This window comes from Leiobunum rupestre, chromosome 5 (genome assembly GCF_980474605.1).
Source record: "Leiobunum rupestre chromosome 5, qqLeiRupe1.1.hap1, whole genome shotgun sequence".
Lineage (NCBI taxonomy): Eukaryota > Metazoa > Arthropoda > Arachnida > Opiliones > Sclerosomatidae > Leiobunum > Leiobunum rupestre.
In genome coordinates this window covers 7,435,749-7,450,113 of record NC_143388.1, presented here as the reverse complement: position 1 = coordinate 7,450,113, position 14,365 = coordinate 7,435,749, and the positions used below count along the sequence as shown (strand labels likewise).

The following is a 14,365-nucleotide window of genomic DNA, read 5'->3' as shown; positions in this document are numbered from 1 at the left end:
AGACTGCAGCAGCGCCACGCCAAGATAAAGCGGCCTTTTTCGCGTCGTCTCGCATCAAATTACTGTTCGTCGGCGACTCCGGGAAACCTCGAAACACGGTTTTAATTTTGCGTCCGCGGGCCTGAAGAGGTACCGCGAATGAAAGTAAAATTAATAATAAGGACCACGGATTTTTTGGTAGTCGAGTAGGTGTTGTATACGTTATTGAGGCCATTTCTGGTGGGTTTACTGCCTTCAACTTTGACGGGAAAGACGCGAAAAAAGCATTCACGTAGGAGAGAGTAGAGAAGGCGATTTGAATATTCAACATGCATATTCATTAGTAACTCCACCGTTAATCGCGCCAACTATCTGTTACTCGGGTGTAAAGTCAACGGAAAAGAACTAATTACAGGTATGTGCTATTTTTTTCTTGTACCGGAAAGGGGTGAAATTTTAACGGATGGGGGAGTGGTGACATCAATAGAGATGGCTATTGTTTCGATGATTGTCATTATCTATAGGGTTTTGAAAACATTTCGACAAACTAACTTCTCACTGCTGTCAACTTTGGGGCTGTTAAATCTTTCCTTATTGAATATTCATATAGGAACAGGGGATTTTTAATGTGCTTTGAATATTGACGAATTTAAATTGGTTTTAACGCCGATAAATTTCACTTTTCACGTCATGAGTAAAATCGTTACATATAAGTGTGACACTTCCTATTGTTTAATGCTTATTTTCTTACCGGGTGAAAACTCTTCGCAACTTTTTCCGCGTTGAGTTTGCAAGTTCTCTCTCCACTGATTAAATTGGGTTTTCCCCCGAATTCTAAACAATAAACAGCTAGGCTAATACCCAAGGCACCACCTTAGGCCTAAGTCATCATGCGACTTTTGAAGCCCTTAATTCAGGTGGCCGGGTTACAATGCGTAGGAGGGTGGTGGCAAGCCCTGCATGCCACGAGATCGAGCCAACAGCTCCCTACACTAACTTTTACCGTTAACCTAGACAAGTTTTTATGGAAGGGGAAACCGAAGAACTCGGGGGAAAACCCCTTAAACCATTTCCATAAAAACTTGTTTAAGTTAAAGGTAATAATAATTATAGTAAGTGTAGGGAGCTGTTGGCTCGCGTGGCATAAAGGGCTTGGTACCACCCTCCTACGCTCTGTAATCCGTGTACCTGAATTAAAGGCATTAAAAGTTTCTGGCTAACTTGGGCTAGTTTTGGATATTAAAACTAGCTGATTATTGATTAGTAATAGTTCGGTTATAATTTTTGCTGATTGGCATACTTATAGTTTATATGTTACTTATGGCACGCGAATATCATTTTATTATTTCGATATAGGTAATTTCGAATCGGCTATTGCAATATCGAAATAAAGGCCGATGCGGTGGGCCACGGTTTGTCGAATTTCCCGAAAAATCCGGTTTTGTTCCACTCACACTTTCATCGTAAACATTTTTTTAATGAGACGGAAAGAAAACTAGGCTAAATATTTGTTGTGAGGTTTTAATTTTGATAGATTCGTTAAATTGTTGACCGAGTCGCCCAAAGAAACTGAATCTTATTCAGTTATAATTGTAATTTATAATCCTGCGAAAGAACTCGAATTGATCCCGAATAAACCGGTTTTAATTGAATGCGCGTGGAGAGGTTAAACGACCGATGTTGGCAAACAACGTATTTTCATTTTGGTTTTTCGTCAATCTAGTGATGTTAATTTCAATAGACATACGCTTTTCCGTTACCCGAAGACGAAAACGACCCTGAATCAGATCCAGTTTTTTCCCACATTGTTAAAATGGAACAATGCGCGGGTTTTCGTTACTGCAGCGGCTCAATTTCCAAACTAGATTCGAATTTGAATGTACACGTACAGGTAGTTTTATGAAAAGACAATCTTCGAACCTTTGTCGCGTATTTAAAAGAGAATGGTTTATTTATTTTACAGTTTTTATAAAACAGCGATACACTTTGCACATTCCTATTTAAAACGGAGATCATACAGACTTGGAAATATCAGGGAAATTACATAAGATTGTCGACAGAAAAGGCATGGAAATTTATGAGGGTTCAGAAATTTTGCCCTAAACTTAAAGAGTGCAAATTTACATAAATAATTTTTTTTTCAAGATATAATTATATGGAATAAATTTAATTTGAATGTTAATCATGAAATGAGTAACCTTATACCTCTTCACGAAAAGATTAAGTTTGTAATGACACGTAGAGTTACACATTGGATGTTCTGGCACCTGGAAAAAACAGGGAAAGACCAGTGAAAAAACAGGTGAAAATCAGTTAAATACCAGGAAAATTGGGTTTGCCAATAGTGGTATGAACCTTGTATAATAGGAAACTGGCAGCAACAAGAAATTTTTGTGGACCATTAAGTCAACTAAATTAAAAACGTTAGATCTGGAACAATTTGTCGAAAGATATATTGTTCTCTTATTTTCCGCTCTCTTGATGGTACAGACGGAAATGAGGAAGTAAAGGCTAGACCACATGTTTGTTTACACATCAAGAAGTTCGTGGAAACCAAACCAAACACTTGTATTACATGTGAAAAGTTACTGTTACAACACGTGTGTATCTTTCCAACACGTGTCCACCATATATGCACGTGAAACGTTACACGAAACACACGTTTACAACCAGTGTGTATTTTTCCAACACGTGTCCATTCTATATGCAAGTGAAACGTTACACGAAACACACGTTCACAACAAATGTGTATTTTTCCAACACGTGTCCATCTTATATGCAAGTGAAACGTTACACGAAACTCATGTTTACAACAAATGTGTATTTTTCCAACACGTGTCCAACCTATATGCACGTGAAACGTTACACGAAACTCACGTTTCTATTAACACATGAATTTTCCTATACATAAAAAACGCACCCAAAATAACGTCAATAGGCAAAGCTACGAAGTGGTAAAATAAATAAATAAATTGATATAGTTGGTTTTTAATAAGGATTTTCAAACGAAAATAAAAAGCTCAATGCCGTGACTATAAATTACATGCTCAAGGTCAAAAATCTTTCTCGTCGATAATTTATTCAAATTTGGGAAAGGTAATAAAGCTCACGCTGCCTCTTCCTCTAATTAAACGCGCGCATGCCGCCAGTCGCTCCAGGAAAGCTTAATCAGTTAATGCACTTTGCAGTAAGTCGAATGTCCTCTGGTTAGTTCTATCTGTTGGCATCACCCCTCCCGAGAGATTCCCATATATTTGTTGTCGTGGTGGTGCTGGTGCAATGATGCGTGATATCGTTCACGACTATTACCAACGTTGACAGCTATACCCTATGAGGAAAGTGAATCATTTTCGAAGTCATCATTTTCGTTTCATTGACACACTATTTAGTATTTACTTTTACTTACTGACATGGTTCTGACAATCTCGCGTTTTAGATACCGTCCCTTTCACTGTTAAAGTTACTTTGTGTTTGAATTTTTTGGCAGTTGATTTTTGACGCTCATTATTTGGGGAAATGTTACAGAATTGTCTAAGATATTTGACGCTCATTATTTGGACGAAATTGTACAGAATTGTCTAAGATATTTGACGCTTATTATTTGGACGAAATTGTACAGAATTGTCTAAGATATTTGACCGATATTGTACAGAATTGCTTAAGATATTTGACGCTCATTATTTGACCGAAATTGTACAGAATTGTCTAAGATATTTGACCGATATTGTACAGAATTGCTTAAGACATTTGACGCTCATTATTTGACCGAAATTGTACAGAATTGTCTAAGATATTTGACCAATATTGTACAGAATTGCTTAAGATATTTGACGTTCATTATTTGGGGAAATTGTTCAGAATTGCTTAAGATATTTGACGTTCATTATTTGGGGAAATTGTTCAGAATTGTCTAATTTATTTGACGTTCATTATTTGGACGAAATTGTACAGAATTGTCTTAGATATTTGACACTCATTATTTGACCGAAATTGTACAGAATTGTCTAAGATATTTGACCGATATTGTACAGAATTACTTAAGATATTTGACGCTCAATATTTGACCGAAATTGTACAGAATTGTTTAAGATATTTGACCGATATTGTACAGATTTGCTTAAGATATTGGACGTTCATTATTTGACCGGAATTGTACAGAATTGTCTAACATATTTGACCGATATTGTACAGAATTGCTTAAGATATTTGACGCTCATTGTTTGACCGAAATTGTACAGAATTGTCTAAGATATTTGACGCTCATTATTTGGGGAAATTGTTCAGAATTGTCTAATATATTTGACGCTCATTATTTGGACGATATTGTACAGAATTATCTAAGATATTTGATGCACATTATTATGCTGAAAGTGTTATTACGAGCAGTATTTTCATGAAATTTACTAAAAGTATTGACCAGCTTGATTTTTCCAAATTGTACAGAATTGGTTAATATATTTTATATAATAACAAAATTTTCCAACAGTAAACAACATTTACCGAACATTACAAATAATTTTTATAATTAGATAGCAAATCTTTTTTAAGTTTTGTGACATTTCACTAGATCATGTATAAATATCAGATGACACAAAAATATAAACTGTCAATTTTATTTTGCAATTGTGAATTTTAATTACCAATATGTCAACAATTTAACTTGTTTGAACTTGAAGATCGGGCCAGTATTGAATGAAAAATTTCTAATTTTCCGCTTTTCAAAAGAAATGGAAATTATTGATCTCTTTCAATATTAAAATTGTTTACTCAAAAAATTTAAACAATTTCTTAAAAAAAACGAGTGAAACCGAAAGTCAAGTTGGCATTCGCGCAAAACGGAGAATATTTTTTCCATTTTCAATCTAGTACTTCCTGAAATTTCGTAGTACCGGGTAATTACTTCCTACTTGGAAATTTCTCTTTTATTTCTCGGAATTTTCTTTTTTGATCTTTCGGGTAACAAAAGAACCCGGGTGGGGCGCGTGCTGGCGTCGGTAGAAGTAGAAAAAACGAGAGGCGCTCTGTTCGGGTCAAAAGACACCCCTTCGCAAAATCGGCTGCCCCGATGCGATTATCCTTTAACGCGATCACGATCCTTAAACGAAAAACAATCAATCCTTATAAAGAGGAGCTTCGTAACCTCGCCGACCAAAGAATTCAATTCTTTTTCAAGCAGAAAGGATATTTAATTCTCCAAACCAAGCGAAGAACTTGTTGCTGGTCGGTGTATCGGGCTGTAGTGTAATGCTCGAACTGTTAACTACAATGGGAGAACGGAGTGCGCGTTGTGTTTGCCCGTACGGCGGCTATACTTTTACGAATTTGCCCGTAAAATCGCTCTTCCTCGAAAGCGGAAGAAGACAAGTTGACCCTGACACGCTCGCTTCCGACGCTTTCAATTCAATCAAGGAGACCGACCTGACCTCTTTCATTGTTAGCGTCGCTTAACCCGCCCCTTCGCGTGTTCGTCCGCACTCGAACAGAATTCTACTTATTATTCTATATTTTTTTCACAACTCTGTTTTCTAATTTCGAGGTTATTTTTGATTGCTACCGGTACTAAATTTAATCGAAGGATTTTATTTTTTTAAATTTCAACGGGGTTTTTATTTGGAAGCACGCATTTCGGAAACACCTGGCCGGTAGTTATTCACGCTCGTCGGGATCGATTCGCATTGTGTGGTCTCTGGGAAAGGCGTTATTTGACCCTTTGTTTGTTATCGCGGATGAAAGTAACGTCTGCTTAATGAGGGTGACGAATTATCCACGTTTATGAGTTGTTTGAACCTTGGATTTACGAATTGGATTTGTTAATATTGTACAATAGTCTCAATGAGAAAGTTTAACGGTGGTCATCCAAAATGCACTTGTCGCCTTGAAGCTGTTACTAATATTTATTCCAGCGCACGTTTTGTGATTCGAAGAATCTTTTACTCTTGGAATTATTACTACACTTTTGTAATGATGATTCTCGTTTTCATGAAATAAATTTAACGATTTCTAAATTATTCCTTAAAGGATCGTGCACGTATTCATGTTTAATTTAAGTTATTTATATATATACATATTTATTTATACAAATATTTGCTGAAAATTTATCTACGCAACACTTCTCACTTATATTTAATGACGGCGTGCGACGCACGCTCGTTGTCAAGTTTTAATAGTTGATTTTATAAAATGTCTTTACGCTTGCCCAACTTGTTGAAATGTTGCCCTGGAATAGTTCAGCCAATGCCTAAGAATGAGTTCATAAGCTCTTTAGTGGGAGAGAAAACGGATCCACAGCTGAAGCGGGGAGGCAACATTTCAACAAGATGGCCAAGGTTATTTTATAAAAATAACTATTGGAATGCAAAGCGAGAAAGCCACCTATAATGTTGTGTCAGGGTATATAAAGGTATATAATAATCAGCTAGGCTAATACCCAAGGCACCACCTTAGGCCTAAGTCATCAAGCGACGTTTAAAGCCATTAATTCAGGTGGCCGGGTTACAATGCGTAGGAGGATGGTGACAAGCCCTGCATGCCACGCGAGCCAATAGCTCCCTACACTAATTATTACCTGGAAAAGTCAGGGAATTTTAAGAACTAGTGAAAATGGCGTGGAAAAGTGAGGCAATTTAATTTTGTTGCAAGTCGAAAACGTTTACTAAAATATAGATAAAAATTGTCATATTTTTTCAGGGAAAATCTCTGAAAAGGTCAGGGAATTTTAACCTGAAAAATCTGTGGTAAACCCGGATGTAGCGCCAGCTTAGGCATAGTCCTCTTAATTTAATTGTTGGTGTTACCAATAATCTCGAACCTTTTCAAATACTTGAGATACCAGCATAAATTAAGTGTTTTATTTATGGGCTGAATGTAATATAGGTGGAGATGAATAATATATTTTGTGACGTCAAAATAAAATTTAAAAAATCAGATCTGATATTTATGGGCTAACTAGCAACGTGAAAACTATAATCGTTAAGTTTCGGGGAACAGCTAATCTCTTAAATTCTAGCCCGTAGACGGGATATTAGGAACCTATTACGAATATTCGCGAGCATTTCCTCATAGAGTAAACTAAGTTGATTCTTTATGATCGCGTCGGGAGATAAGCTTCGAACGAATATATCCATCCCTTATTCCGGACACACCCTGCCTGCCTTACCAGCTCATGTCCGAGAACTTATTATTCGCCGAGCGGCTCCGATATTTTATGGCATAATGCTATCAAGCCATATCTAACCATCTTATTCTCTGCCGCTGCTGTACAGGGTGGATGGATGCCACTTGATTCACGTCTCAAGTTTACACATTTTCCAAATATATTCAAAATTAATATTAATTCGTTTATTAACAATGAATATTAATTCATTTAATATTAATTAATTTATTAAAAGTGAATATTAATTCATTTAATATTAATTAATTTATTAAAAGTTAATATTAATTCATTTAATATTAATTAATTTATTAAAAATGAATATTAATTCATTTAATATTAACTAAGTTATTAAAAATGAATATTAATTCATTTATTCAAATATAATATTAATTCATTTATTAAAAATGAATATTAATTCATTTATTCAAAATGAATATCATTTCGTTTATTAAAAATCATAAAAAATGGATATTAATTAGTTGATTAAAAATGATTAAAAATGGATATTAATTAGTTGATTAAAAATGATAAAAAATGGATATTAATTCGTTTATTAAAAATGAATATTTATTCGTTTATTAAAATTGAATAATAATTCTTTTATTAAAAATGAATATTAATTCGTTTATTAAAAATGAATATTCATTTATTAAAAATGAATAATAATTTATGTATTAAAAATGAATAATAATTTATGTATTTAAAATGAATAATAATTTATGTATTAAAAATGAATAATAATTTATGTATTAAAAATAAATAATAATTTATGTATTAAAAATGAATAATAATGCGTGTATTAAAACTTAATATTAATGCGTGTATTAAAAATTAATATTAATGCGTGTATTAAAAATGAATATTAATTCGGTATTAAAACTTAATAGTAATTTATAAATAAAATTGAATTAAACAAATTTTGTGTAAACATAAATCAGTGGCGTAGCTAGCTAAATTGTTCCTGAATTCTTAATTTTTGGAAAACAATGAAGGTGCTACCCTAAAAGTATTAATACATGATTTCTATTTATCACAGGAAATCTTTAAAAAAATGTTTGTTGCATTTTAAAGGGCCACTGAATCAATTGGAAAATTCTGCCCGAAATTCATGTAGCTCCTCCTCGCCCGTATACTCGTGATAGCAGATACGACCAATCAGAATTTGGGTTATTTAGCGCGGGAAACAAGTTAGCTTATAAATATTTTGTGGTCCTTTTATGTATTTCCATTTTAGCAAAAAAAAAATCCGATTTAATTTCTTATTTAAGGACAATAATACATTTTATTAATTCAGTTGGCCTCTTCAGTTTATAAAGAGCTACGTGGTGGCCAATGTCTTAGCTGCCAAACACCGGACGGTTTTTTTTTAATAAAATCCTGCATAGAGCTCGAGGAAACGGATAAAATAAACGCCAAAATTTCAATTAAACATAAAAAATTCGATTAACTGTTTATTTATGAATATTTTCCACGACTATTATACGATTTAATATGCAACAAATAAGTTTTTATTCGGATAATTTTCGGATATGGATATAATCCGAACGCCGAGCCCTAATCCTGCACAACTAAGAGAGCTTCTTGCGCTGACCGCTTGGTGGCTCTATAGAATTGAAAAAAGGCTTAATTTATCGTAAAAAGGATTTAATGTAGGAGCTAGCTGTGTGTTTAGATGAAAAATGGTTCTTGTTGAAAATACTTTTCCCAGATTTTCCACCGTGTTCTACAATTTACTCCTTGAAATCTGTTAATAATAATAATCAGCCATGCTAATACCCAAGGCACCACCTTAGGTCCAATTCATCTAGCGACCTTTAATGCCCGTAAACAGGTGACCGGGTTACAATGCGTAGGAGGGTGGTGGCAAGCCCTTCATGCCACGCGAGCCAACAGCTCCCTACACTCACTATTACCGTTAACCTCGACAAGTTTTTATGGAAAGGGGAAACCGAAGAACTCGGGAAAAGCTCTCGGTACCGATGGGGTGTGGGCAGGGGGGGGGGGTGGGGGAGAGAACTTGCGAACTCAACGCTGAAGGAGTTGTTCCGAGTTTCCACTCAGTGCCACAAGTTGGGATCGAACCCGGCTCCTCTCGCTGCGAGGCGAAAAATATATGATTTTATCTAGGGGTCGCACATTTGGTCAATTCCGGAACAAAATTTGGAAAAAAAAACCACAAATCCAAGAATTTCGCTCCCATAGACTTTGCATGATAAAGCCACAATAAAAAATCCTGGATTTTTAAAAAATCCAAAATCCCGTCCACAAAAGAGGCAAATGTCCGGCCCGTCAAATTTTTGGGTTGTCGGAAATTGCAACACCCTGTACGTGTGTGTTATAGCATCGTTTGTATCCGGCTCCACGTTTAATCTTATTTCACGAAGACCGGTATGATATACCGTCGACGAGGGAAATGGTGCCCTTTCATTTCAAGCTGTGAAAGGAATCTTACGCACCCGTTCTGGTCGTGCTTCCGCAAACGTTTTTGCTCGAAATCTCCATTTAAAAAGAGTTCATATCAAAGTCCCTTTTACAGCGTTTATTTCAAAGTGAACCCGTGCTTTTAACGGTATTATCTTCAGGAGAGATATTCACATACGGCTTTCTCCGTTAAAGTTATTGCCTTGAATTGATCTGATTGGTATAAATATTGCTTATAAAGTTTTAAATTGATCTTCGTGCAATAAATATTGTTTATGAATAATATTGATATTCTTGGTATAAATATTGTTTATAATGTTTTAAATTGATCTTTGTGCAATAAATATTGTTTATAATGTTTTAAATTGATCTTTGTGCAATAAATATTGTTTATGATTAATATTGATCTTCGTGCAATAAATATTGTTTATGATTAATATTGATCTTCGTGCAATAAATATTGTTTATGATTAATATTGATCTGCTTGGTATAAATATTGTTATTAATGATAATATTAATCTTCATGAAATAAATATTGTTTATATAGCTTTAAATTGGTCCGCTTAGCATGAATATTGTTTATACTGCTTTAAATTGATCCGCTTGGCATGAATATTGTTTATACTGCTTTAAATTGATCCGCTTAGCATGAATATTGTTTATACTGCTTTAAATTGATCCGCTTGGCATGAATATTGTTTATACTGCTTTAAATTGATCCGCTTAGCATGAATATTGTTTATACTGCTTTAAATTGATCCGCTTGGCATTAATATTGTTAATACTGCTTTAAATTGATCCGCTTGGCATGAATATTGTTTATACTGCTTTAAATTGATCTGCTTGGTTAGAATATTGTTTACAATGATAAATATTGGTTTGTTTGGTTCAAATATAGTTTATAATGATTTTATATTGATATCCTGGTATAAACATTCTTTGCAATCTAAATATTCATTATGAGATTACATTTTAGATTGAAATATTTTAAGGGAAATTTATTTTTCTACTTTATTCTGATCGAAATTAATATTTTTTTTATTTAAATTTTTACAGGCATTTTTATCTGAAATGTTTGTTAAAATTGTAGTTAAAGTTTATCCATAGACACCGTTCTTAAAGTTTCTTATGGTGAATCTGAAACGAACCTCGGGTATTTTGAAGTCCATTTTGAAAGAGATTCCTGACTGTCGTTACCATGAAGTTACATACAGCGACAATTTGGTTCGCGGCGTATGTGTGAACTTGAAAACCCCGTCGCTATTTTTTCAAATGTCAAGGAGATTTATTACCCCTTTAATCTCTCTATATTAATAAAATTAATATTAATTAATACACTGTTTAATATACCACGCGAAATCTTATTGTTATATCCTTTCTTTAAACATCTCGCTAATAAATGTTTGATAGATATTTCCCACGCCCAAACATTAATTTTGGAGGCAAATTGGAAAATAAGCGAGACAATGTTTTTTACCGAATCGTTTGGTATTTCACAAAGGAGAGTACCTGGTAATAACTGCGCTACAAGAACCGCAGGTGGGCTGCCAGCCATCTTCCTTTTTTGCCCGAGTGAAAATACAATAGATTTGATGGTGGCGAGAGCAAATGGTTCTAGATCTGACGGTGGTATTTCGGTGGGGGTACTGGCGCGTAGGGGCTCGAGGAACCGGATTGAGCCTCTTCGTGATCTCTAATTTGCAATTGAGGCCATCTAACTCCTCTGCTGAAAATACCATTCTAAAAAATAGAAATATTTTCGCAAAGTGGTGCCTCTACCGACTTGGCCGTTTCGTAAATCAGCTGGCGATTATTTTTTCTTCCATTTTCAAACTTATAAACATAATGTTATTTAAATGCGAAATTATTCTGCCTATTTACAGGAGAGTCTGGTCTGTCTGGAAATACAAGAAATAAACAATAAATAATACATTATAGGCTTAAGAAAAGGTATTCTTTATGGATATTTCTTACCAGCTTTAAGACACTCCCGAGTTCTTTTGAACGATTTTTAGGAAATTTTAATTCCCAATTATTTTAACTTTATTCGAAACTAGTTAACAAAATGAAAATATTATTTAATAGTTAAATATTGAAATATCTGGTGATTATAAACTTTTTGATATTTTGAAATTTCGTAATTTTCTTTTACTTGAACAGAGTTGCCACACGTCAGGGGAAATCAGGGAATATAAAAATGGGCGTTAAAAGTCAGGGAATTTTAAGGATTTGTAAAAGGTTATGGAATTCAGTTTTATCTTGACATTTTTTTAAAGTAATTTTACTCTAGATCTATGGCAAATTTTGATATTATTTAGATCTATGAAATTTTTTTTAACGTTGAAATAACATTTGTTCTGAAATATAAGATGATTAAATTTATTAACTTCTGATAAATGTAATCTAATTTTGGCCTTAAAAAGTCAGGGAATTTGAATCTGATAATATTGTGGCAACCCTGTTGAAATAATACCAAATTTTTATTTAATTTTAACATTTGTGAGTATATTTGAAGTATTTTTTTATATTATTGAAAAACATCGAGTGATAAATTTTACATGAAATTTCGTGATTAACATCATGTAAAATTATTTTATTTTGAAAAATACGAAATTTATATTTATTTGTAAAATTTGTAAATGTATTTTTAGGTTTATTGTAAGATGAAATAAAAAATAACGAGTGAGAAGTTTAACTTGAAAGTGTACTAAATTTAAATTTCATTTTAAAATTTAAATTATTTTTAGATTAATAATCGTTCGGTCCTCATAATTTAAATTAAAAAATGTAAACTTTGTTGTGTTTTAAAAACAATATTTAAAATACAAATATTTAAATGGGAAAGTCAACATCGACAAATAATAAAATTTACTGAAAATAAATCAAATCAGATTTACTTTAATCTCATTCTTAAGTAAGCGTTTCTATGACTCAAAAAAAATTATTTAAAATTAGCGTTGTAGGATAATTTTCCGTATTTTTCCGCAAAAAATAAAAAAGTTTTCATTCCGTGATTAGTCTAATATATTGTTTGCAAATTTAAATAAAGCGGTATTTTCGCCTCAATTTTTCGAATCTGAAAGTAAAAATAAGCCTCTAGACTAGTTTTAACTGATTAACTATGTAACACTATTAATATTTTGTAGTATGTTTAATGATATTAAACATGTTATATCGATAAAAAGTTAAAAACATTAAAAACCCTTAAAAAGTAATTTATGTTTCAATTTTTTATTTTTCCGATTTGCGGAAAATTTTCCACATTTTATTTTTCCGGAAAATTAACAGCACTATTTAAAATACAAATATTTAAATGGGGAAGGCAACATCGACAAATAATAAAAATTAATTAAAATAAATCAAATCAGATTTACTTTAATCTCATTCTTAAGTAAGCGTTTCTATGACCCAAAGATCTTTATTCATTATTCATAACGAAGAAACTGTTGAGTTTCGTGTAGACGGCGCTGCTGTCTCTATTTGAAGTGGCGTATTCAAAGAAATCGGAGGGCGGTCAAGGCCCCCTCCCGCGCGATTGTCCACTACCATCGTAACCTATTTCAGTTCTTTCAAAGCAGTCGTACCGCCTTGAAAAATGACCGGTAAAAATAGCATTGTGGAGTTGCGTAATGTATTTTTGTCCACATTGGTGGTCGGCCGAAGCTCGAGTTCCTCTTGGCCAGTCATCCACCCCCGACTTCTTTCTCTCGAGGCGTTCCGCTTGACCAGCCAGCGTCAACACTTCTTCTACCTGTAGCTGAGAGTCGGTTTAGTGTCTCGTTAAAGTACTTCGCAAAAAGGTTTTCTTTTCGATTCGACTACGCGCTCGATCTTTTGTTTATAATTAGACAGCGTGTATTTGTACCTCTACCGCAAAAAACCACTAACCCGCCTTTTAAAATACATCAGTGGATGTTCTCGGCTAATTTCCTCTATTTAATATTTTTAGAATTATTATTTTATGACTTTTTTACAATTTATTATCTCTTTTAGAAAATAATTTACCGTATTTGTTGAACTGTGCATTTATTTTTGCGCGTTGTTAGATATACCAAAACGGAATGATTCATTCTTTTTCCGGTTAAAAATAATTTTAAAATGAGACTTAAACACATAAATGAAAAATTAAACAAACAGCTAATCGCTTGGTTTATTTCTACAGGAATGATATTGGAAGGTTTTATTAGTACTGTTAAGGTTATCCAGGTCGTAATTTTCAGATAGCACATTAATTTTTTAAAATTAAATATAATATAATATAATATAATATAATTTAAAAAAATATAAAATAATATAAATTAATAAAAAATAATATAATATATAATAATATAAAATAATATAATATATAATGTATAAAATATTTGTTAAAGGCCTTATGAAGCATTTTACACCCGAATTTGTTAAATAAATTATAATTTGACAATCCACGCGCTTCTTCTTTTAAAGTATTTAATACCACGACCCTTTTAATTAAATTAAATTACATTTTATATTAACTTTATTTAATTTGGTATTAACTTTATTTAATTTTGTATTAACTTTATTTAATAATGTATTAACTTTATTTAATTTTGTATTAACTTTATTTAATTTTGTATTAACTTTATTTAATTTTTATTAACTTTATTTAATTTTGTATTAACTTTATTTAATTTTGCAATAATTTTTTTAATTTGGTTTTAATTTATTTTAATTTAATTTTATGTTTTAATTTTATATTATTTTATGTTTTAATTTAATTTTATGTTTTAATTTTATTTTATTTTGTTTTAATTTTATTTTATTTTATTTTATTTTATGTTTTAATTTTA

The 14,365-nt window shown here is 32.5% G+C and overlaps 1 protein-coding gene across 1 annotated transcript in view; it reads left to right on the top strand.

Moving 5' to 3' along the window:
• The window catches only part of LOC149943436 (uncharacterized), a 70,084-nt gene continuing 55,719 nt past the window's right edge, over nucleotides 1-14,365 (top strand). Inside the window, exon 1 of the mRNA XM_090175216.1 lies at nucleotides 1-394. The gene's annotated coding sequence lies outside the window, so the exon portion shown is untranslated. The remainder of the gene's footprint in view (nucleotides 395-14,365) is intronic.